This window comes from Caretta caretta, chromosome 13 (genome assembly GCF_965140235.1).
Source record: "Caretta caretta isolate rCarCar2 chromosome 13, rCarCar1.hap1, whole genome shotgun sequence".
NCBI classification, from domain to species: domain Eukaryota; kingdom Metazoa; phylum Chordata; order Testudines; family Cheloniidae; genus Caretta; species Caretta caretta.
Window position 1 is genome coordinate 20575186 of NC_134218.1, and position 24964 is coordinate 20600149.

General features: G+C 48.6%; 1 long non-coding RNA gene across 2 annotated transcripts; it reads left to right on the forward strand.

Annotated features, from left to right (window-relative positions):
* The first annotated feature begins 1885 nt into the window (after positions 1-1885).
* Positions 1886-17042, forward strand: LOC125622206 (uncharacterized). 2 transcript variants are annotated; one of them, XR_007352680.2, is made up of 3 exons: positions 1886-2279; positions 3393-3504; positions 15465-17042. It is a non-coding gene; the product is annotated as an uncharacterized LOC125622206 (long non-coding RNA). The 2 variants fall into 2 exon arrangements; XR_012664634.1 differs by lacking the exon at positions 15465-17042 and adding an exon at positions 14380-14774.
* The last annotated feature ends 7922 nt before the right edge of the window (positions 17043-24964 follow it).

Here is a 24964-nt window from a genome sequence, read left to right on the forward strand (position 1 = left end):
CTGTTTTTTCCATGCCAGCTGCACCTGTTTTCATTCCACCCCTTGCACTTGGAACAGTTTCCCAATCACACTGACAAACCAACCTCCTTCTTCTCCTTCCAAAACCACATGATTGCCCACCTGTGAAACATCCCTCCCCACTCTCACAGTGTTCGTCTTGCCCTGCAAAGTTGGAGCTCTTTGGGGCAGGGCCCTCTTATTGGCTGGATGTCTTTTACCCGTTATGCTCTTACTATGTCATAGAGCTGAGATTTTCAAAGGCCCCTAAAGGAGTTAGGCACCCAGATCACACTGAAGTTCAACCAAAGATGGGCACCTAACTCCTTTAGATTCCTTTGAAAATCCAAATCTGTACACATTAATAGCAATAACCACAATATTCCCCTGTTTCAGGCCCTCCCTATAACTAGAGCTGCCCTTGATCCCCAATGTGACCCACACCTTAGATCACAAACTCCTGCCCCCCAGTTGCTCACTTTGTGCTGACTACAATAAATTCATCCTTCAACCCAGCTCTCATTGTCTGAGATGACAATGGGACTTGAGCAAGACTCCACAGCCAGATCCACAGGGAGAAGTACAGCCCCGGCCAGTTGTGAGCCCAGAGTAGGTTTGGCTAATGTCTGGCTCTGGAACTCTGACCCGCTTCCTGTCCGTGAAGTGGGATTGCTTGAGGGTTTCTGACAGGAAGCCTTTGCAAAAGATGCCTGCTAAGAAATGGATGGTGTGGGTAAATGAGAAAAGCATGTTGACCCTATAATAGACCGTTGAGTCACTGGGTTGGCATTTGTAGACCAATTTGTGAAATGAATGAGCTGGCCAAGAAGATGAGTGCTCTGAGCATTCAGGTCTCTCTGACTCGCTCCCCTGTATGGTGAGGGCTACAGAACCAAGACAGTTTGGAGCTAGGCTGTTTAACAGCTTTTGTCCCTCACGCTGAATGGAGCTCACTGATGGGCTCCTTTCTAAATCTGGAACATGCTACGTCAAATATAGAACTTCCCCCGCTGTACAAATGGGTTGGTTATTTGTCAGCTGTATTTTATGAGGCTTTGAATTTTAACCAGCAGAGGAGTAGTGTACAGAGTACTGGAGCTGACATAAAGAAAAGACAGGGAGCAGAAATTAGACCCAGCTCTGTGTGACAGAACCATCCTGTCTGTCCTCATTTGCCCCCAGCACCCACAGGGGTGTCCCAGCAGTGAGGGATCACTGGAGCGCTGCTGCACTCTGTCCCTGCCCCCAATCCCAGTCATGCCGCCTATGTTGGGTTGGAGGTGGAGCATAGAGCCTACTACACTGTTTCTGTGCTACCCTTTTTCTACTATGCCCTTATTTTGAGGCAGTTGTCAGGCAGGGAGCTAAAGTGGCTTTGCTTCACAATGGGGATTAAGGGCTGGCTTTTTACAGGGACTCAAGCGTGGAGAACAGAGCTGTCTGGAAAAATGACAATTCCACTTCATGACAACTTTTGAGGTTTTTTGACTTTTCTTTTTTCATTCCACATTGCAACAAAACAAGAACTTTCAAAAGTTTTTGCAAAATGAAAGTGTCGAAACGTCTGGTTTTGGATCAGAACAGCCAGGTTTTTGTTCTCTCTCTGTAGCTCTTCCACTTCCCCCTCCCCGAGAGTCTACCCTGGGCCTGAGAAACTATCCTGTCAAAACTTGCATAGTAATTGATACGTTTTCACAATGTTTTGCTTTTGATGCGGTGGGACTTTTCAGCAAAAAAATGTTTAGTCAATAAGTTTCCAAACCACTGTCACAGAGAAGCAACAGGTGTGTCGTCCTGGTTAGATCCCTTCCATATTTCTGACCTGGACTTTGGAACAACTGAAGAAGTGTCTACTGCCTCCGAAATCATCCCTGGTTTTACAGTAAGTCTGATGCATTGTGTGTGTTGTCGTCATCGCTGGGCAGATGCCCAGTTTTCCCCATACACTGTAGATGTGTCCAATAAAAACACTTCAGTGAAGAATTTTTTTAGTCATAGTTCCTAAGGCTGATAATTAGTTACTTTAATACCAAGCTGTAGTGCATTGATCCAGTGAGCTTTTGGAGACGAGAAACAATACAAAAAGCAGTAGTGCATCTCGGAAGATGTTCATTATCACAGAGCCAGCTGCCCAGGCCTGATTAAGAAAAGCAAGACACAGAAACTCCCGCTGCAGGAAGATATTTGGGTGATGGATGACTGCTTGCATTTCATATCTCAACAGCCAGGCTCTGATCACACTGGGATTTCTCTGCTTGACACCATGTCTCTGATCTTTCCCAGTAAGTATAAGCCACATCTCTTTGTCTCTCTGGGAATATAATGTTATCATCTGTAGTATAGTAAACTTTTGCTCATTTCTCCCCGATTCAGGTTAAATCCAGTGTCATGAATAATTCACGGAGCCTTAATTAATATAATTTTTTCTGACATCCAGTGTTTGGGAATAGCATCTTGGGACATGTTGTTTGCAACCAATGAACTCCAGAAATAATGAATGGATGCTTATCCCATGTGAACTGGGAGCATACAGTACAGGAGGGAAATAAAGAACAGTAGGCATGTACTGTCCAAGGGACTCACTGATAGCTCTTTAATAAGGATAATGTGAAAAAGCTAAACATTGACACAGCGTCACAGTTTCCTGTTTCTTGCAGTCACGTGGCATGTTATTAACCTATATAACTGTCAGTGACATGTCGGCACAAAGAGGTAGACAAGACAGGATTGGCACTTGGGGAGGTGTGAGGCCACATTCGGAAGGAAACTACACATCCTGAATTGAAAACAATCTCTGATGACTGGAGGACTCTGGGCTCTTCCATGCTGTCTTTGCTACAAAACCCCTCTGTGTTTCCAAAAAGTGACTTGCCCCAGTGTGACAGCTTGTTTAAGATACGTGATGCCCCTGTGTATATGTCAGATGTGCATTTGCCTGTATCCCAGTGCAGATAGCTTCTGTCATATATGCATAGCTGTGTGGGTGTGCAGGGTCCAAGGTGCCTGAGCTTAGTGGTTTGCGTTGTGTATAGATGAGTGGTCCAGTACAGCCCCTGTGCAGATAGGTATGTGTTCAGTGTGTGTGCGTACAGGTGGCTGGTACGTGTGCATATTGGTTTGTTTTGTGTGTGGTTGTTTGCATTCAGGGGTGTGGTCGCAGTGCTTGTGCATATAGGGTGTTGCCACATCAAACGTCACACACCCATGTGATGGCCTCCTCTCCCCCTTTTATAGGGTGGGGCTGAGGCACAGAGCTATGCTTGACTTGTTCAAGAAGACACAGCATTTAGTGGCAGAGCCAGGATTAGGCCCCAAGAGTCTTCTCCCTTGTCATGTGGTGTGACTCCTGCTGTGCTTGTGTAGATATCATCATTGTCATTTTTTGTTACTTGCAGAGCCCCCTAGATGTGCCTGGTACTTTACGAAGCACATGCGTTCTGCCTGCCCAAGTCACTGACAGTCTGAGTGCAGGATACAAAAGGAGGAGGAGAGAAGAACACAAGGAAGGTAAGGCTGAGAGTCAGGGTCACTTGTGAAACTAGTGCAGACCTCTGGACTAATTGAATGTACTAATTTGTATTCAGTCCTGGACACACGTGTCTGTGCAAGTCTTTGCCATTTTAACTTTACTATATTAAAAATATAAGTGCTTGTGAAGTGTTTAGATAGAGCTCGGCGTCCCTCTCTACTGAGCCAGAGTTACCTTCAACAAATGCCTGGCCTGAGCTCCCTTATCAATGCTCCTTGCAAAAAAACCCCAAAAATACAAACAAAAAAACCCTACAGCCAGTGACAAAATGGACCAGCTCCACTGGCCCCACTGGCTGAGGGCCCTGTCACATGTTAGGGCGGGTGCAATAGATCATGTTGTGCTTATTCGACTCTCAAGTGCTATTTCTGTATCCAGTTGTTACAGGGCACTGATGGTTTTCTTTGTTGTGCCTTTCCACCTCTTCAGGACTAAGTTAAGAGCTGTTATGCTTGGCTTGCAGTAAATATCAGATAATAAAATCCCAGCTGCTTCTAGCAAAGGAAGGAAACTGAATGAAGGAATTGGGAGAAAACACCACTGGCCAGACCTTGCTGGCAAGGGTGTAATTATAGGGACAAGGGGTGAAGTCATGTAGCCTCTTTCAGCCTAGCAGGAACAATGTCTTCTCCTCAGCATCTTTTGGCTGGCTTTGGAGGTAAGGGAATAGGTGGGGGGACACTCCTGTACAGGGGGAAGAAGAGGAGGGTCTGAGGATAGTGCAGCAGTGCTTTAAATTCCCCCTTCTTCAGCTGTTGCCGCTCCCTAGCCTGGGTCCCTGGCTTTGTTGCCTAACCACACTCTCAGGAGGTAAGCCAGCTGCCTCCCCAGTAAGAAATCCATGTGGCTGCTCAATTGTAGCAGCAGGTCACCAGTTGGTTGACGTGGCTGATCACAGCCACTGAGATCTCCAGATCCTGAGCTTTCGGTCAGCACCACGTCCACATGAACCCAGTGGGGAAAAGATTCCTTGCACATGAGACTTGGACATGATGGATTATTTCACCAACCTGTCTAGAGGATGAGGGAGCAAGGTGTGAGATGGGCTGTGACGTGATAACCTCCACAAAAGCAGCCGAGCAGGGAGAGAGCACAAGACTCCCACTCTGCCCTGGCAGCAGCACTGGGCTTTCGATTTGGAAGAGCACAATGGGCGTGGGATGAACGGTCCCTGGCTAGCTGGATGCCGTCAGTGCCCTTTGCAAGGCACAAACATATTGTTCTTCATCGCTTTATAGAACCCAAAATCTTCTGCAGCAGATGGGTGCTGTGGTTCCAGCTTCTGTGGAAAGCTGGATGACACAGATCCCGGGGAGATCTTCGTAGATTTAATTGGGGTAAAGAGCCAAGAATCTCAGCTTAGAAATACATAACTCAAACGTTTCTTGGCTCTCTGCAATGCCACTGTATGCTGTTAGCTTGAGACTTGGAACCTGTTCTGTGCTAGACTGAGGTGACGCGTCATGCTGTGCATCTGAGACTTGGCCGAGCTTTGCGTGGGAGATGAATAGCAGCAGTTTACTAGAGCAAAGAAGACATGAATTGACCCCCAGCAAGCCATTGTGCATTGTACTGTCTCTGTGCAGGATCCGCTGCATTCAGAATTCTTGGGCCACAAGTACAACATAGAACAGAGCATCTTCCAACCAACTACCTGCAGGAACCCAATAAAGGAACAGAGATCGCAGTTAAAAGAAAAGGAGTACTTGTGGCACTTTAGAGACTAACAAATTTATTAGAGCATAAGCTTTCGTGAGCTACAGCTCACTTAATCGGATGCATACAGTGGAAAATATAGTGGGGAGATTTTATATACACAGAGAACATGAAACAATGGGTGTTACCATACAGACTGTAACAAGAGTGAACAGGAAAGGTGAGCTATTACCAGCAGGAGAGCGGGGGGGTGGGGGGGACAGGGAACCTTTTGTAGTGATAATCAAGGTGGGCCATTTCCAGCAGTTGACAAGAACGTGTGAGGAACAGTAGGAGGGGGAAATAAACATGGGGAAATAGTTTTACTTTGTGTAATAACACATCCATTCCCAGTCTTTATTCAAGCCTAAATTAATTGTATCCAGTTTGCAAATTAATTCCAATTCAGCAGTCTCTCGTTGGAGTCTGTTTTTGAAGTTTTTTGGTTGAAGAATTGCCACTTTGTATATAGACAGCCTGTAAAATGCACTGGGACTCTCCAGGGAGAAAGGTACTATATTGATCTCTGTTATTATTACTATTGTTATTTCTGCTCCTCCGCATAGATGGGTATCTATCAGGCTTTGTTCTATACATTAGAAGTAAACCATAAAGCTTATTGTCTGCAGACAATAGCTGCTGCTTTTGCATCTGTCTTGCTGAATGTACACATGTATAGAAAATGAGCTAAATGATTTTTGCACGTTATTTTATTCCTGTGTAGACCATAGCAAACATTCCAATACTGCCTCCATTGCCAGCAAATTGATAATTGATAGTGTCAGAAATATTGATCATTACATATAACCACATGTCAGACAAACCATTGGTAGGTGGGCTGCAAGTCATATGCACATTGGGCTGAAGTCCTAGGAACGCTCTCTCCAGTGTGTGCTGGCAGGTCCTGAGAGGGCTTAGGAAATTCTGTAGACTAGGGCAGCATCCTAGTGTTGATGGTGTGAGCTGTTGGAATGGAGAGTCCTACCTATACATAGCACCAGCTCCCTCATAGCTCGGGGGGGCCTCATAAGCTGAGATCCCAGCAATGGAAGAAAAAAACCCCCACAACTCTTAGCAGCTGTGATGACAACCCTGAAGCCAGCGTTAGGAGACAGCATGCCCAATTCTCCATGCAAAATACCTTCACTGATGTAAATCCACTGAAAGCAACAGGCTACACGTCATGTCACTACTGCCCTGGGTCAGAGATCAACTCCCAAGGCCAGGGAAACTCAGAATTAAGCTTGCAGAGGCTCAGTCCATAACTGCCCCAGACGCGTCTGGTGTTGACAGGGCCGGCTCCAGGCACCAGCCTTGCAAGCAGGTGCTTGGGGCGGCATTCAGAATGGGGCGGCCGGCCGTGTCCCGCGACGGCAATTCGGCGGCAGCTCTGCCGCTCTTCCCGCTGCTGCGGCTTTTGGGCGGCAGCTCCACCGCTCTTCCGGGCGCGGCGGCAATTCGGCGGCGGCTGCTTGGAGCGGCAAAGTCGGTAGAGCCGCCCCTGGGTGTTGAGTGTTGAGTAAGGATATGTCAGCCTCCAACAGTGTCTAGATAGCAATGAGTAGAGCTGGTTAGACGATAGGGATTTTCTCCATGGACAGTTTTGAGCTTCATCAAAATATCAAAATTGAGAATATTTCCATTCTGAAATGCTGCTGCAGTGCCTCCTGGGAGTTGTAGTTCAGGTGCCTCCTGCTCCCATTCGCCTCTATAGATCGGACTACATCTTCCATGATGCACCATGGCCTACCCTTGCGGTGCATCGTGGCAGTCGCATGGAAAGCAGACACTTCTCATGGCAAATGTCACTGAGTTGAAAACCCAGTTTCCTGTTGAAAAACAGTTTTGACAGAAAGTTTTCAACCAGCCCTATCAGAGTGCTAGGCCGTAGGGTGCAGCCTCTCCCGGCATCCCCTTACTTTTGTGGCATGAAGCCAAATCTTTGCTGTCCCTTTGATGCATTTCTTGTGGTTTGATAATAAAGTGACTTGTTCCCCTTTTTGCATGTTGCTAAAGGAAAGGAAGAGATGTGAGACAGAAAGAGAGCAGAGCAGAGCAGATCAGCTGCAGGAAACTGGCCCTTTTCCCTCTTGTTGTAGATCAGTCAAGCTGGGGAAGTAGGATGGGGTCACAGGGTCAACCTGTGGCTGCAGCCCTTTCATTTTCTTTGCCTTCTTACCTGCTAATGGCATCAGAGATTAACAGGAGGCAGCCGAAGGATGGAGAACTGGGAGACAGCTTGGATCTAGTGCTGCCCAGAAGGTCCCAAAGGTGCCAGATTCCTGCATGGCCTCAGGTCTGTGAAAAAGGAATCTGAAAAACGTTTGCAAAATAATAATAATTAAAAAAAGACTAAACCAACCCACTGCAGATCACAGGGAAAGTTGGGATGCCAGGAAATGAGAAACGAATACAGAATGGATAAGGATGGGTCCTCCTTCCCAGCAAAGCCCTGAGTGCAGGCTTCTCTGTCCACCTGTGACACATGAGGTTGGTAATAATGCTCAGCACTGAAAGAGCACTTAGCCCCAGGAAAATACATTACAGACGTGAACAGCTTCATCTTGAGAGCATGCCCAGTAGAGGGTGATTATCAGCACCCCCATTTTACAGGAGAGTTTCTGACACTCAGGCGTGTTGTTCTTTTTAGCACACAGAGAGCTTGTATTTAACCCTCAGATCATTTTTAGTTAAACATTACAGAACTTTAACACAACAGCAACCACTGCCCGGTGCTGATGACAGCCCTCAGCTCCCTGCAAGCCAGAACCCTGCCTCTCAACTTGGAGAATGTCCTGCCGTCTCTGCAGCCACATACAACAAGAGCAGCTACTCCCCAAGAGTTTGGTGTTAAATTTCCTGAGAACCTAACAGAGGATCCAGCCCTTCTGCTTTTGTGTCTCCCCATCTGCTGAAACAATTCAGGATCTCTGCTCCACCAAGGCAATTATGTGTGCATTATCAAAGCTGCTATTCCAAAGGGGTTTATGTGGTCATTAAAATAATGAAATATGAAGGAGGATGACTAGCGGCAGCGGCTGAGTAATGCGTCTCGAGAGCTGGATTTGAAGCTTTTTCAATTTCCTTTCTCAGCATGTGCATTGGTCTCCGATTAAGCGACAGTGCTTCATCTCCACACTAGCAGATTGCACAGTTACCTTTAAAAGACCCCAGGAATGCATAACAACGAGGAGCCACTCATGCTGACTTGGAAGAGGCTGAGCTAGAGGAAACAGCTATGGTGCATTGTGAGGAACAAGCCACACATAAAATACACTGCATTTAGTAAGGTCTTTACAGTACACACTCCAGGCAGCGACCAGCTGTTCCCCTGCGGCATGCACGGGCCTTCATGGGCATGAAGCCAGCTAACAGGTGTTACTTTGCCAGTCTTGGAGTGGGGCAAGAACAAAAGCTGTTCCTCACTTTTACCAACAGTTCAAAGTGAGAACGAAAAGTGGTTTACTTTTTCACCACAATGTTTGCCTTTTCCTGTTTCCCCAGCTCCGAAGGTTTGTTCAGCCAGCTCAAAACAGGAAGCTTTGTTTGAACCCGTGCTTTCTCACCATGCATCTGACAAGGCCATTCCAGGTCTCACACACCCACAGGGCTGACTCAGCCTGCACATCTGGAGTGGCACAAAGCTGATGGAGTGGATGGGTGAACCTGGCCCTTAGTCTCTATGCACTTGTGCAGTCACACACAGGAGTCAGGGAAAGGGGAACTCATTCTGGTATGACTACTGTTAGCTGTGTGCTTTTCTCAGTGTTTTATATCCAGCAAATGAAGGGTTAATGAGTTCTAAAAAATATATGCATGTGGGTTAAACAGATCTATCTATCCCATGCCCATCACCATGGTATCTGAAACTACCTGAGCTGCTGTTTTTCTGTTGGCTAGAAATGCCAAGGAACCCGCTGAAGGTGATACCTTGTTGCAAGCTGTTCTACTCAGCCGCTGTCTGTTTAATTAGCTGGAGTTTGGTTGGTTCTCTCTGCATCTCCCTGATTTATCCATACACGGCAAGCACGGCTGTCAAGACAATGATTAAGAAACAAAGTTTTTGTGGCCCATTATTCCAACTCCAATGTCTCCTTCAGTTCAAATTAGCCCTGATCCTGTCTTTGGGATGTTTGATCCTTGTAAAAATATCTTCCTTCATTTTCATTTCTTGAAGCAAGCTGCCATTTTACATCACAAACCCAGCTCACTCTGGAGATAGTACACTCAGCAACAAAGGAACCTGGCAGCCTCTCCCAAAGGCCTGGCTGATGCTGCCACAGATTAGGCTTTGATCTGAACACATACCTTTTACTGCAGATTGCACTCTAAATACACACATGTGGGTCTGGGTTGCAACCTTAAGCTACATGTTTCACCTCTCCATCTGCCTCCAAGTACCTGGCCTTGTAATAGTGAAACACTAGGGGAGATGGGACAGCTCCCAGATTTACTGCTGGTCTAACTCGCTGTTTCAATAGCTTATATATCTTACCACCATGCCTTCTATTATCCTTCTGTGAGACAGTGAACTGTCACATGGTAGGAGAGTAAAAAACCCCAAGCAGTTAACTACAATTAACCAATCCTCTCAGAGGCTTCTGGGAGTGGGAGAGACTTGGGGAATATATAAACCCGGTCCACTTCATTGCAGAAAGAGAGACAGCTAAGGAACCAAGACAACACAACACCCAAGAAAACTGGAATGCTGATGGTGTGCCATGGGGAAAAATCAGCTCCAGAAAGAGGCAGGAGAGAGGTGATTACCTTGTTAAAAAGGTACTGAGTGTGGAGATGGTTGGGCATAGACTGGGGTCTGCTTCCCTATGAAACGGTGGACTTGCCTGAGAGGTAAGAGAATTTATGGGGGGAATCAGACTAAGGGCTTTGGGTGTAAATGATGACAATCATGATGAAAAGCTAAATGCTGACATACCACTACTCCTACATTCTCTTTGGTGTCCTTTTTCTCCCCCAGGCTCATCCTGGCCCACCAGGCAATGGTGACATTGGGAACGGTAGGATTTGAGGCTTAGCTGGAGGGCCATGTCACGTTAGTGATTGTCTTCAAACTCCTTGGGTCTAGTGAGACTCCCCTGGCTCACCTTTAGAGGCCAGCACAGTGGCCATTCTTATCTCTTATAATCTGTGCTGAAACTGCAGATGGCAGCATACAAGCCTCCCATTTGATCTGAGCAATCCAGGTAGCCATTGCCTGGGACCAGTAGCCACAGAGCCTCAGAGATCTTTAGGTGCCTCTCTCCCAGTGAGAGTCAGGCACCTAAATACATTAGAATCTGGGTTATAGTCCCTGCTCTTCCGTAAGAATTTAGATGGGGTGATGTCGGCTCCATTCTGTTCCAATCCATTGTGTCCCTCAAGCTCCTGGCCTCTTGCCAATGTGGCCTGCTGCGGGGCTCTGTGTTTGGAGGAGGAGGAGGAGATGGTGCCTGTGGAATACCTATAAATAATGTTCATTGTGACAGGATCCTATGGTGTCCATAGATTCATGTATCTCAAGATTCCACATTGTCATCAGAACAAAGAGGAGCCAACCTACAGTGATGGGGGCTGACGTGCAGACAAACTTTTATCTTCACCGAGCCACAATGAATGGAAAGATGATGAAGCGTTTGAGACATATTCAAGTCCCAGACTGTCCATCCTTCTCCCACACCACTGTTTATATCTGGCTATGTGGCGAGTTATTATATGTCGTGAAGGGTTAACGGATGTTTGCATCTCTTTGGTCTGGATGTTTTGAATTGTTTGTGTAGCTCCCAGGCAGGGGCTTTATAAATAATATCCTTATGATCTGGATTTCTGTGGCCCTGGAGCTGCATCATGTGTGTTTGAAGAAGGCTTGTCACGGTACGTCTACACAGCAAAAACCCAACAATCCTGTGACAGAATCTGAGCCTGGACTCAATGACTCAGGCTTGCACTGTGGGTCTAAAAATAGCAGTGTAGGGGCCAGGGCTCAGACTGGAGCCTGGATGCCAAGATCCTCCCTGCCTCGCTGGGTCTCAGAGCCCAGGCTTCAGCCTGAGCCCAAAAGTCTATGGTGCTATTTTTAGCCCCATTAAGCCCAAATCAGTTGACCTGGGCCCTGAGACTCGCTGACCCCGGCTCTTTTTTTGCTGTGTAGACAGGCCCTTTGAGTCTTAATGATGCCACCAGACTTATTTTCTGCTGTATTCCTGACGTGTGTTTGGAAGTGGGGGCTGGCGGAATTCTCTTCTTACTCTGAGCCTTGGTGATCTGGGGGCCTTTGGGTTGAACAGTGCTATTGAAATGTCACTTACTAGTATGATTATCTTCCGTGTGTTCATTTCAGTGGATTCTCCAGCTCTGGTCCACCAGATGCAAAGGCCAGAGAGAGCTTTAGCTGCAGGTGGTGGTGCAAATGAGCATAAACAGCTGTTAAGGAACTGCCCAGCCCTGTGCTGGCTCCCCATTGGCTAATGGTACTATCAGACCCAGTGAGATAACAGGATGCTGTTGAAAAGGTAGAGGACAGAGGAAGGAAGCTGCTTCCAGGGAGGTGAAGCAGTGGGATTTGTTAAGATAGCTATGATTGTAAATGGTCTCAGAATTACCTCAAGCAATTCCATTTCCAGAACTCTCATTAAAATGATAAGAAACCAGAAATGGCAGATCAGAGAGAGGGGACAGGAAATGTAGGGAAAATATCAGGAATCAGAAATGGCTCCCAGGCCAAATACCAGGGCCATTTCCAAATCATGCCTCAGAGGATCATAGAAAATAGAGATGAAAAAGACTCATAAATCCAGTAACTGCCAATGCTGGATTATTCCCTCTTCGACATGTTAGAGTTCCATGCAGAGTTTTAAACATGCCAAGCTCCCTGAAGAGATGGAGGCATTGCTAACCTGGGCAGGTTAGGATCATTAGATGATAACAGTTCACACACAAAATCACAATGGGCCTGAGCAGCAGAGCCAGTTGGTTGGAAATCAGTTGTAGCTTCCTGCTCTGGAGAGCTTGGTTTGACCGGGCAGTTGTAGAACTTTTTGGGTTCTTCTCAAGGAAATGCCCTGGGGGTGAAAGGGCCTGGATTGAGAACCCAGGAAACCAAAGGCCTTTGTTGCATAGGCAGTGGCAGTGCAAACTCCCCCCCGCACACTATCTCACGAATGGGCCTCCCTCCTGTTCTGGAGGGGGTGGTGCTTTTGGTACTAATATCACAGGGCTGGCCATTGGTGCTGCCCTGCGAATCACTTTGTGTCTTCCCACTTCCAGAAGTGACTACATTTAAACTGGTCACACCCACCAGCTAGAAGGTGAGTGGACGACTGAGGCGGTAGGGCCATCCATGCTGAAAGCTGCCCAGCAGTTCAGATCAGTCCCCATATCCTGAGATAGAGCATTGTTTAAAAGGAAGCTGTTCCATGGCTGAAAACCCCAGCATGGCCCAAGATCATGTGTCCCTGTGCCTGGAAACATTCAGAGACCTGATGTCTCATCTGAGGACCTTGGGCCAGTTCTTCAACAGGTGTAAATCAACAAAACTCCAGACTGAATCAGCATAGCTCCCTTAAAGCCAATTTGAACTGATTTACACCAGTTGAAGACCTGCTCCCTTGAGTCTCTATATTCCAAGACCTCGGGCAGCAATTTTCAGCCTGGGGTGCCTGTTTACCAGAGGGAAGTCTAGCTGCAGCGCTGACATAAGCTTATCTCCTGTGACGCATATAAAATGCTTGGCTTAGCATGTTAACATTAATTTTGGATTGTCTCGTGACACAAAGCGTTATCAGCAAAGATGCATCCCAGGCCTGGAATTCTGGCTTAATCAAACCTCTTAGTCATTTAATCTTGTTAACAAAGCATAATTGCAATGCTATCAAATTAACCAGCAGCATGGAAATGCCAGTTTAATAGCTACTCCTGAGAGAGAAGAGAATTCTGTGATCTATGAACAGTATATCAGCTGTATGCAAATCATACCCAGCTATTCTCAACCATCATAGGAATTGCCCTGCTGGATCAGACCTGGGGAACATCCAGTTCAGTTACTCCAGAAGGAGGTGTGTGAGAGCCTGTAGATTCCAAGGTCAGAAGGGACCATTACAACATCTAGTTTGTCCTCCTGTATAAGCCAGGCTAGAGAATTTCACCCAGTTACTCCTGTACTCAGCCCAGTCACTTGTGGTTGGCTAAAGCATCTCTTCTAGAAAGGCCTCCAGTCTTGATCTGAATACCTCAAGAGATGGAGAATCCACCACTTCCCTTCATATTTTGTTCCCATGATTAATCACCGTCACGGATTTAAAACAAAAAACAGCCTAATTTCTAATTTGATTTGGCTGCGTTCAGCTTCAGGCCACTGACTCTTGGGCTGCCTTTCTCCGCTGGATTAAAGAACCCTTAGTACCCAGGATTTTCTCCCTGTGAAGGTTTGAATAGACTGTTATCAAATTACCTCTTGATTGAGCTCCTTCAGTCTCTCACTAAAGGGCATTTTTTCCATCCCTTTGAATAAATCTTGTGGTTCTTTTCTGAACTGTCTTCTCGTTTTCAACAAGCGTAGGTAATTAAGGGCTTGTCTACACTGGCAATTTACAGTGCTACAACTTTCTCGCTCAGGGGTGTGAAAAAAACACCCCGCTGAGAACAGCACGTTTCAGCGCTATAAAGCCCCAGTGTAGACTATGCCCCAGCACTGGGAGCTGCACCCCTCCTGGAGGTGGTTTCTCCCAGCGCTCTGCCGTGACCACACAAGCCACGTTAAAGCGTTGCCAGTGCAGAATAGCCCTCAGGAATAACCTGCCCATATGGGACGTTTCTTCCTAACCTTAGGCAGTTACAGCTTTGTTATTTGTCCTGGAGCATGAGAGAGAGCATGCATCCGATGAAGTGAGCTGTAGTTCACGAAAGCTTATGCTCAGATAAATTTGTTAGTCTCTAAGGTGCCACAAGTACTCCTTTTCTTTTTGTGGATACAGACTAACACAGCTGCTACTCTGAAACCTGTCTTTATCTCTTCTGTAGATTTTACCCTAATGTATCTGTAGATGCTCGGAGCACCTAGATAAATGTCGTCCAGTCATTTTTTGAGTCCTGCTAAGCTCTTAGCTAGCCTCTTAGTGGTACCTTGCTTCTATATTGTATGCAAAAGTATTTCCTTTTATCAGTTTGCCTTTCAGTTGGATAGGATGTCCCCTCCACGGGCTCCGCCCACCCCAGGATACCATCTCCATCAGGCAAACTGTGTGCATCACAGCACTGGATTGAAATGGGCTATTGTGACCAGGTAGATTTATTACTGGGGCCAAACAATCACTCACCTAGACATTGGGGCAACCATCCCAGGCCTATAACATCAGCCACGCTATCAGAGGCTCGTTCACCTGCACATCCACCAATGTGATATATGCCATCATGTGCCAGCAATGCCCCTCTGCCATGTACATTGGTCAAACTGGACAGTCTCTACGTAAAAGAATAAATGGACACAAATCAGATGTCAAGAATTATAACATTCATAAACCAGTCGGAGAACACTTCAATCTCTCTGGTCACGCAATCACAGACATGAAGGTCGCTATCTTAAAACAAAAAAACTTCAAATCCAGACTCCAGCGAGAAACTGCTGAATTGGAATTCATTTGCAAATTGGATACTATTAATTTAGGCTTAAATAGAGACTGGGAGTGGCTAAGTCATTATGCAAGGTAGCCTGTTTCTTCTTGTTTTTTCCTACCCCCCCCCCCCCAGATGTTCTGGTTTAAGGAGAGTGGTCAGTTTAGATGAGCTATTACCAGCAGGAGAGTGAGTTTGTGTGTGTATGGGGGTGTGGGGGGGATGTGAGAAAACCTTGATCTATGCAGGAAATAGCCCTACTTGATTATGTAAAGAGTTGTCACTTTGGATGGGCTAGCACCAGCAGGAGAGTGAATTTGTGTGGGGGGTGGAGGGTGAGAAAACCTGGATTTGTGCTGGAAATGGCCCACCTGTTGATCACTTTAGATAAGCTATTACCAGCAGGACAGTGGGGTGGGAGGAGGTATTGTTTCATATTCTCTGTGTGTATATAAAGTCTGCTGCAGTTTCCACGGTAAACATCTGATGAAGTGAGCTGTAGCTCACGAAAGCTCATGCTCAAATAAATTGGTTAGTCTCTAAGGTGCCACAAGTACTCCTTTTCTTTTTGCGAATACAGACTAACACGGCTGTTCCTCTGGAAAGTGTAGAGAATCTGTTTCTTTTGCTTCCTTAGAAAGAATCAGTGCTGCAGGCCAAAGCTCTGCTGCCCTCTGGCTACCAGTCCAGCACCAACAACCAGCTCTCACCTGGGGAGGATTCTTCACACACTTCAATGCGGCTTCTCAAATGGAAGGATTCAAAGACCCCCAGAGCCTCCTCTCCACTGACATGTAACCATTGCTCAGGCTTTACTGAGGGCCAATACAACAGTAAGATACATCAGCATCCACTGTCAGCAGCAAAAGGCAAGAGAGAAGCAGGGATGTGAAGCAATTGCCGGCTTTCTAGTCACCTGAATATCAAAGGACATAGCTGCTGCATGAACAAGTGTCTTTATTTTAGGGGGTGGCCAACCTGAGCCTGAGAAGGAGCCAGAATTTACCAATGTACATTGCCAAAGAGCCACAGTAATATGTCAGCAGCCCCCCCGTCAGCTCCCCCAACCTGCTCCCAGCGCCTCCCACCCACCAGCAGCCCCGCCGATCAGCACCTCCCCCTCCCTCCCTGCACCTCCTGATTAGCTGTTTTGTGGCGTGCAGGAGGCTCTGGGTGCGGGGAGGAGCGAGGGCACAGCAGGCTCAGGGGAGGGTGCGAGAAGAGGTGGAATGGGGGTAGGGCCTGTGGCAGAGCCAGGGGTTGAGCAGTGAGCACCCCCCAGCACATTGGAAAGTTGGCACCTGTAGCTCCAGCCCCAGAGTCAGTGCCTATACAAGGAGCCGCATATTAACTTCTGAAGAGCCGCATGTGGCTCCGGGCCACCCCTGCTTTTATTGCTACAATGTGTGGAATGCCAGCCAAGCCCCACTACAGGGAGGGTGAGAGAATGAAGAGATTCCCAACCCCACCCATTAATTTCCCCGAATCCTATTCCCAGGCAGGGAGAGTCACAAGAAAGGGATTGTGAATCATACTGCTCAGCAGCATTAAAAGGTGAGGCCTCCCCACTCCCTCTGTACTACCCAGGCAGGGTCTGAGGTACAGAGCTTTTCCCCTGATGAGGGATGGGTGTGTGTCATGGTGCGAGACTCACCCCTGTGGCGCCTCCTGCTGGTATCTCAGGGAATTAGCTCTTCCAGCCTCCGGAGCACCCTCTGCAAGCTGGTGTCTCGCTGCCGCTGGCCCCCGTGTCCCTTCCGGACCCTGGTGCCCCTTTCCCTGGGGTGCTGCCCCCTGGCAGTGCCCCAACAGTCTCTGGGCCTCCCAGGGGAACCCCCACCCACTATCCCCACCTCGCCTTGGCTACTGCCAGTCAGCATTGAGCCCCCGCACACTGGGGCAGACTGCAGTGTATAAGCCAATCATCACAGGCCGGGGGGGTTGGACCTGCTGTGGGGCCTCGGAAAAAATCCACCACTGGGCAGCGGAAGCCGAGAGCCCTGGCCACCAGGCAGGTTGGGCGGGGGAAGTCTCCGCACCCTGACCCCTCTCCCCAGCAGCAGCGCTGGACAGGCGAGGTGGGAGAAGCCCTAGCACCCCAACCCTTGCTGTGGCCCTGGGACTGGAGGAAGCTCTCACTCCCTGCTGCGCCCCGGGGCTGTGGCATGGGGACAGAGCTTCTCCAGTCTTGGGGCCACAGGGTGGGGGGGCAGAAAGGAGCAAAAGGGTTTGTGGGGCTCCAGTGGGGGATGTGGAGTGGGGGGGGACCCTGGGTGAAATGGGTAGGGCCCAGGGAAGGGGTAAAAAGGGATGGGGCTGTGGACGGGGCCACAGGTGGAAGGGGTGGGGAGGGGTCCCCACTTGCTCTGGCCCAGGGCCCCAGGAAACCTTAATCTGCCTCTGAGCTGCTCCTGGGGACACTCTTGGCCCATCTAGAGCGCAGGAAGTTACTGAAAAAAGGGAAAGTGTTCAGAGGCCCATGAGGAAATCCTGTAAAAACCCAGCCCCTGGTACAGCCCCAATGTACAGGAACACACCCCAGCCCAGAAGCTGCCATGTCTGTCCTAGGCTGGGATACAGAGTGGGAGATTTCCACCTGCCAAATCAGTGAAACCCAAGTGGGAGTGGAGCATTCCCAAAGACCAGTTACCCCAAGAAGGGGGAAGAGGGCTCAAACTTCCTGCCCTGGGAATGGCACTTAATCCTGAGGTAACTTGCTCTGCAGACTAAATTCTCGAAGTTATTGGCACCTCCCTTCTAGCCCCTTCTGATCATGTTGTATCTAAAGACTGAATGGCCATTGGACTGCAAACCCAATCCTCCCCTCCTTCTCTGGTCACAGTAGATGCAGCATCCTGTGGATTTCCCAGTGCAACTTCGCAAATGGGATCTCCTCTGCCCATTTCCCAAGTGGATCCAATTTTTATCTTGTGGCACCATAGACTTTACTTAATAGAAAGGAGTATTTTCCTTCCCCCATCTCCTGCCACTGATGCTGTTACATGCCCTCTTTCCCAGGCTGTGCCCAGGGACCCTGGGCTGGATCCATCTCAGCCCAGAGCTGCTCCCTGTGCTGGGGACAGTGTGAATGGGGACGTTTGAGGTGCAACACAAGACTGTCCCCAGTATCCCAGCGTAAGGAATTCTGGAGAGACTGGGAAGGTGCCATGTACCCAGCCCCATCCCTGGTAAAAATTTTGTGGCCTCTGGAGGTCAGGTCTGATCAGTGGAGTGATCTCTGCTGAAAGCCAGGGCTTGGAATGCCCTTTCCCATATCCCCCTGAAGCTCAGCGGGAGCAGGGAGTGATCTCAGCACAGAGCTCCGAGAAAGGAAATCTAACTAGTATATTAGGTTTCAGAGTAACAGTCATGTTAGTCTGTATTCGCAAAAAGAAAAGGAGTACTTGTGGCACCTTAGAGACTAACCAATTTATTTGAGCATAAGCTTTCGTGAGCTACAGCTCACTTCATCAGATGCATACTGTGGAAAGTACAGAAGATCTTTTTATACACACAAACCATGAAAAAATGGGTGTTTACCACTACAAAAGGTTTTCTCTTCCCCCACCCCACTCTCCTGCTGGTAATAGCTTATCTAAAGTGATCACTTTCCTTACAATGTGTATGATAATAAAGTTGGGCCATTTCCCGCACAAATCCAGGGTTTAGCAAGAACATCTGGGGGGGAGGGAGGAGGGTAGGAAAAAACAAGGGGAAATAGGTTATCTTGCATAATGACTTAGCCACTCCCAGTCTCTATTCAAGCCTAAGTTAATTGTATCCAATTTGCAAATGAATTCCAATTCAACAGTCTCTCGCTGGAGTCTGGATTTGAAGTTTTTCTGTTGTAATATCACAACTTTCATGTCTGTAATCGTGTGACCAGAGAGATTGAAGTGAGAGAGTGGGGTGGGGGGAGAGAAAACCTTTTGTAGTGGTAAACACCCATTTTTCATGGTTTATGTGTATAAAAAGATCTTTTGTACTTTCCACAGTATGCAGCTGATGAAGTGAGCTGTAGCTCACGAAAGCTTATGCTCAAATAAATTGGTTAGTCTCTAAGGTGCCACAAGTACTCCTTTAGTATATTAGGTTGGCACCTTCTTATCCCCTAGAGCACTGGTTCTTAACCTTTACTGCAGCCTGCACCCCTTTAGTTCTCAAAATATGTTCTCGCACCCCTTATCAAAAATTGTTGAAATAGGTCGGTTCTTTAAACCTAGGTATATTTTTTGTTTGTATATTACAGTAATCCTTAAAAAATGTATAATGTTAATAAATACATAGGTCTGATGAAACAAAGTAGTTGTACTTACATGACGGTGCTTAATTTGTGTTTTTGGGGATTTAGCTTCTAAAAAAATCTGGCATGTCTCGCACCCCCAGAAAGGGCATCTCGCACCCCCAGAGAGTGTGTGCACCCCAGGTTAAGAACCACTGCCATGGAGTAAGCACATTTCCTCCCACAGAAAGTCTCACAGCACTTCTTCAATCCTGGATGCTGACGGTCAGAGTGGCAGCGATCTGGGGTATTATACATAGCGCATTTAAAGATGAAGGCAAGATAGGTTTCAGGTTTCCCTGCAAGAGAAGATCACTGCATAAACAAATCTTCTAGCACAGCATAATATTAATAAAGTCTGTGCAGCACCCAGCACAAAGGGTCCCCAAAAATACTAACTGAAGTAATAATAACTCAGAAGCCTTGTGGTTATTGGTGTGTGTTATGCTGCAAGTAGCGGGTGAGGGGGGCATAGCTTCAGTATTTGTGCTTCAGCTATCTGTAGTTGTATTTGCCTCTGCATTCTCCACAGGCCTGTTAACAGCTTTTGGAGGTGAAACAGACAAGTTGTCCATTGAAGAGAAATGCAATATAACTAGTGAACACCCCCTGCTTCCACTCTGCTGTCTAGGTGCATTTCCCACGCTGATGCAGGGGACCAGAGCTTCCAAATCCAGCTGCCAGGACCATTTCCTTTCTAAACCCAACATGACTGCCACCTTGAAGAGGTTAAATACTGTCACAAATGCCTTTCAGTTTGATTGACAGGTCATGCTCCACCCTGTGGGAAGCACAAAGTCAAGGAGGTGACTAAAGGGAGCAGTCCTTTCACTGCAACTCACTGAGTGGGGCCTCTCTGGCTGCTGCCCTGGAGAGACTATAAGAACTGGGACCTGCCCTATAACCAGCTGAGCTACCTGTGTGCCCATCAGTGCTCTCTGTCCTCTGTGAGTTTGCTGTCCTGGGCTGTTGGCTGGGGCAGGAGGAACTGTCAGCTGTCGGTACTTACCTGTTGCTACTACAAGGAAAGGTTCAAAATGTTAGAAACAGAAAATCCCTGTAAGGTCCCTTCTAACCCAGACCCCTCAGGCAGGGCAGGATTGTTCCTTACTCTGCATCAGGGGTGGCCAACCTGAGCCTGAGAAGGAGCCAGAATTCACCAATGTACATTGCCAAAGAGCCTCAGTAATACGTCAGCAGCCCGCCATCAGCTCCCCACCATCCAGCCCCCAGTGCCTCCCGCCCGCTGGCAGCCCCACCAATCAGTGCCTCCCCCTCCTCCCCATGCCTCCCGCCAGCTGTTTTGCGTGTGCTGGAGGCTCTATGGGGGAGGGGGAGGAGCAAGGGCATGGCAGGCTCAGGGGAAGGGGCAGGGGCCTTGGGGAAAGGGGTGGAGTGGGAGCAGGACCTGTGGCAGAGCCAGGGGTTGAGCAGGGAGCACCCCCCCACATTGGGAAGTTGGCGCCTGTTATTCCAGCCCCGATATCAGCACCGGTGCAAGGAGCCGCATATTAACCTCTGAAGAGCTGCATGTGTCTCCAGAGCCACAGGTTGGCCACCCCTGCTCTACATTGACCAGAGATGCATCCAGTCTAGTGTTAAATGTCCCAAACCATACAGTTCCCACCCCTTTTCTTGGGCGACTCATCACAGTCTGATACATCTCACAGCCAGAAGGAATGTCTTAATGTTCACCCTGGAATTTCCATTTCACCCCACTCAGTGCCCCCATGTGATACTCTGATTGTGCCCTGGCATTCCTTGGGTTCACACACTGAGAGCAGTGCATACAGCTCAGTGGGGCTGGATCTATGTGCTCTATGGGTTTAGCACTTTCAACCTCACCCCGTCTCCCACCCCCGACCATTTCAGTTGCTTTTCTCTGAACTCCTCCAGTTTGTCACTAAGAAGGGAAATCCGACCAGATGCTGGTGGCAACTTGGCCCAAAGGCTGAGGAGCCCCACAAAGAGGAAAATGCCCAGTTGCTTTGCTGTGTTGTCTCGGGAGGTAGGTCTGAATGCCTAGAGCTGAGTCACGCTGGTATTTAAAAATTTCACTCCAAGTGGTAGGGAGGAGAAGGGAGCAGAGAACGAGGTGCCTGGATCGATGCCAATATTTGTCCCCGTGTCTTGTGCCATTTCACAACCGGGTTCTTGTGTCTTCCTGCAACTCTTTGCACAAGAAAAACATGAGATTGACCCATCGCTGGGAAGAGTGAAATTCTCCCCTTGCTCAAGAGTTAGCTGCGGAGACAGTTTCAATGTGGAGTGGGGGCAAACTTGGAGGGGGCCTGTGAGAGTCGCTTGCTCCAGACAAGATAGAAGCCAGTAAACTATTGACTTCTGGGCAGGGGCCTTTGTCTGATGGTGAGGGCTGCAGGGACCCCTCTGCTCTCAGCTCCCGGGGTATTGCAGGCTGTCAGTGTCACTTGGTGCTCTGGGTTTGTGAATGTGAGAACTAACCCCTGCAGAGTACAGCAGGTTCATGCAACCCCAGCGAGTCTGACCATCCTGCTGCTCAGCACAGCCCAGCTCTTTGTCTTAGGAGGTTTTAGAGTGTCCCCCAACACCAGGCTCAGTATCTGCTGGGGCAGCCACCCCACTCGCTTCTCCCTGCTGCAGTTTTGGGCAGGTGATCCCTCCTGGTAATTCCCTCCTCTCCAATGGTTAAGGGGGTGTTTTCTGGGGTGAGAGTCCTGCCCACCAGTATCCCCCTGCCACCGCTTACAGTGTAACATGTGATGCTGCTACTGGCAGTCAGCCTGGCATAACGATCACAGCAGAGTCTAATGGGATGGGGGCAGCCAAACATCAGCGAGTGCAGGTGAATCTACCATGGTGTTATAGGGTGACACTGGGCCTTTAAAAGGGAGCAGGGCTGCTGCAGCTGTGACTGGTCAGCTGACTCTGAGCTTTAAAAGGGGGCACCTGGCCTTAGCAAAAGCAAGATGGGGTGAGGGGTGTATGGGTCAGGGTGAGAGAGTGAATCTAGGGCTCTGTGTATATAATGTCTTCTGCAGTTTCCACAGTATGCATTCGATGAAGTGAGCTGTAGCTCACGAAAGCTCATGCTCAGATAAATTGGTTAGTCTCTAAGGTGCCACAAGTACTCCTTTTCTTTTTGCGAATACAGACTAACATGGCTGTTACTCTGAAATCTAGGGCTTATGCTTCCTGGGAGTAGGGGGTTCTAGTCCTATCTGAGTCCTCTGGGACTAGGGGCAAGGTGGAAAAAAGCCTGGAACTAAAAGGATGGGAGCTGTAGGGGGAATTGAGGAACTGCTTCTTCTTGATTTTACCTAAGTTCGGGCAACAAGTCTGCACCAAAGAGACTCTGGGTGTGGCAGGGAGTCTTTAGCAAGTTGGGGGAAAGCACTGCCTTGTTACCTGAGGTCTCCTTTTTCAAGTGTTGGGTGGCTTCCTGGGCAACCAGGCTCGTTGGGTTTTTTGTGTGTGTTTCCTTTAGAAAGGAGCCAAATCACTCCCAGAGAGCTTTAGGACAATCAGATCCTTTACAAGTTTCAGAGTAGCAGCTGTGTTAGTCTGTATCCGCAAAAAGAACTGGAGTACTTGTGGCACCTTAGAGACTAACAAACTTATGCTCAAATAAATTTGTTAGTCTCTAAGGTGCCACAAATACTCCAGTTCATTTTTCAGATCCTTTAGCCTCTCTAGTTCTTGGTGCCCTGCTGTCTCCTGGCTCTCTCAAGGGGGCATTATTCAGATGGCTAAAAGCACCTCCTCCCATGGAACAACCTAAAGAGCCCCAGGCTCTCCTGTTCACTGGCTGGATCCTTCTCAGCATCTCTTATTAAAGGGCCTTTCCCCACAGTAAGGCTCACCAGACTCCACTGCTGGCTGGGAGGGATGATGATGCCAGAGGGAGATGAAAGCCTCTTCTTTAGTTTGAGTGGCAGGCCGGCAGGGCCCCGTCTGTCACAACATTGCTAACCCCAGGCATTCCATAGTCAGTGGGCAGACCCCAAAGAATTGCCAGTGGCTTATAAATCATTAATTAAAAAATATCATTAATCCCTTCTTTTTTTTTTTTTTTTTTTTTAAGTTTTCTGCCACCTGCTCCACTCCCTGTTGAGGGGATGCTGCCGCCTCCAGCTTGTGTCTGATCATCTCAGGCTCAACATTAAATACACGCACGCCGCTGGCCCTCTCTGCTCTGACAGCACCCTGCCTACCCTCTCCTGCCCCACGGGGTTCTGAGGCTGGCAATGCTCAGTGCCGTGGGGCAGGGTGGGATAGACAGTGTAGTCAGCCCAGTGGCACATCTACCAACCTGAGTGCGGCACTCAGGGGCCCTGGGACAGGGACTCAGCCCATTACTCAGGCCTTTCTAGCTTGTCTTTGAGTTGTGCTCTTGCTGAATCTGTGAAATGTTGCACCTGGGGAGGTGGCAGTGGGGAGGTTGAGCTTGCTCACTCCATTTAAGACAGCACCCAAGCAACCCCAAACCAATGCAGGCTGCCCCATCTGAAACCCTAGTGAAAGAGTGCAAAACCATAGTCTGTTGTGGATCATGAGCTCACTGGGGGCTGAGACGAAGCAGCAGTTGGAGAATTCCTCCCCAGGAGGCAAGAGAGCTCCCAGCAGGGAGAATTGGGAACTACTGGAGATTTTTCGGTCACACCATTCCCAGCTGGCAGTGCGCTGTCAGGATCTGCCTGATGCTCAAGGTGGGAGGGAGCGGTGGAAGGGAAGAGAGTCTGGGAAGCCGAGTGGGGAGGAACCTGCAAACAAAAACAGGCACAAATCACCTGACCCACAAAGCTGCTGCATGAGCCAGTATCTTTATTTGCTACAATGGCCAAAGCCCCAGCCAAGCCCCATTACACAGCGTGAGAGAGAAAAGGAATAAAGAGCCCCTCTTCCCTTCCCCACCCACCCCCAGCGCCACCTAAAGAGTTCCCCTGATCCCTGAGCAAATCAGACTGCTAAAGAGCAGCCCAGCAGGAGGCCTTCCTGTTCCCTCTGAGCTGCCTGGGCAGGGTCCGACCCTACAGGCAATACCCCGGAAAGATAGTGTGTGTGACTGATGCTAAAGGAGGGAGGTGGAAAGTGTGAAATGGCCCCCACAAGGCCGCAGATCAGAGAACCGCCCCACCCTCAGCTCCTCCAAAATGTCTGTCACCCTCTCCCCATGCCCATTAGGAAGCCTAGATCAGCGTGTGAGGGGGTGAGAGAACCTGGATTTGTGCAGGAAATGGCCCACCTTGATTTCATGCACATTGTGTAGAGAGTTGTCACTTTGGATGGGCTATTACCAGCAGGAGAGTGAGTTTGTGTGTGTGGGGGGGGGTGGAGGGTGAGAAAACCTGGATTTGTGCTGGAAATGGCCCAACTTGATGATCACTTTAGATAAGCTATTACCAGCAGGACAGTGGGGTGGGAGGAGGTATTGTTTCATGATCTCTGTGTGTATATAAAGTCTGCTGCAGTTTCCACAGTATGCATCCGATGAAGTGAGCTGTAGCTCATGAAAGCTCATGCTCAAATAAATTGGTTAGTCTCTAAGGTGCCACAAGTCCTCCTTTTCTTTTTGCGAATACAGACTAACACGGCTGTTACTCTGAAACCTGAGCTGGTGTTGTCAGCCCTCAGAAATCATCCTGCACCCATGGACTCCCAGCAAGGCCAAGCTCCTTGAGCTGGTGTCATGGCTGTTCCTGGGGACACCCTCAGCCCATCCTCAGCAGGAAATTATGCTGGAGAAAGGGAAATTGATCTGAGGGGCCAAGAGAAAATCCTGCTTTGTACAATCCCAGCCCCCTGGTACAGCCCCAACCAACACCCCCCAGGCTGGCTCAGCAGCTGCCATGGCCTCATCCCAGCCTGGGATACAG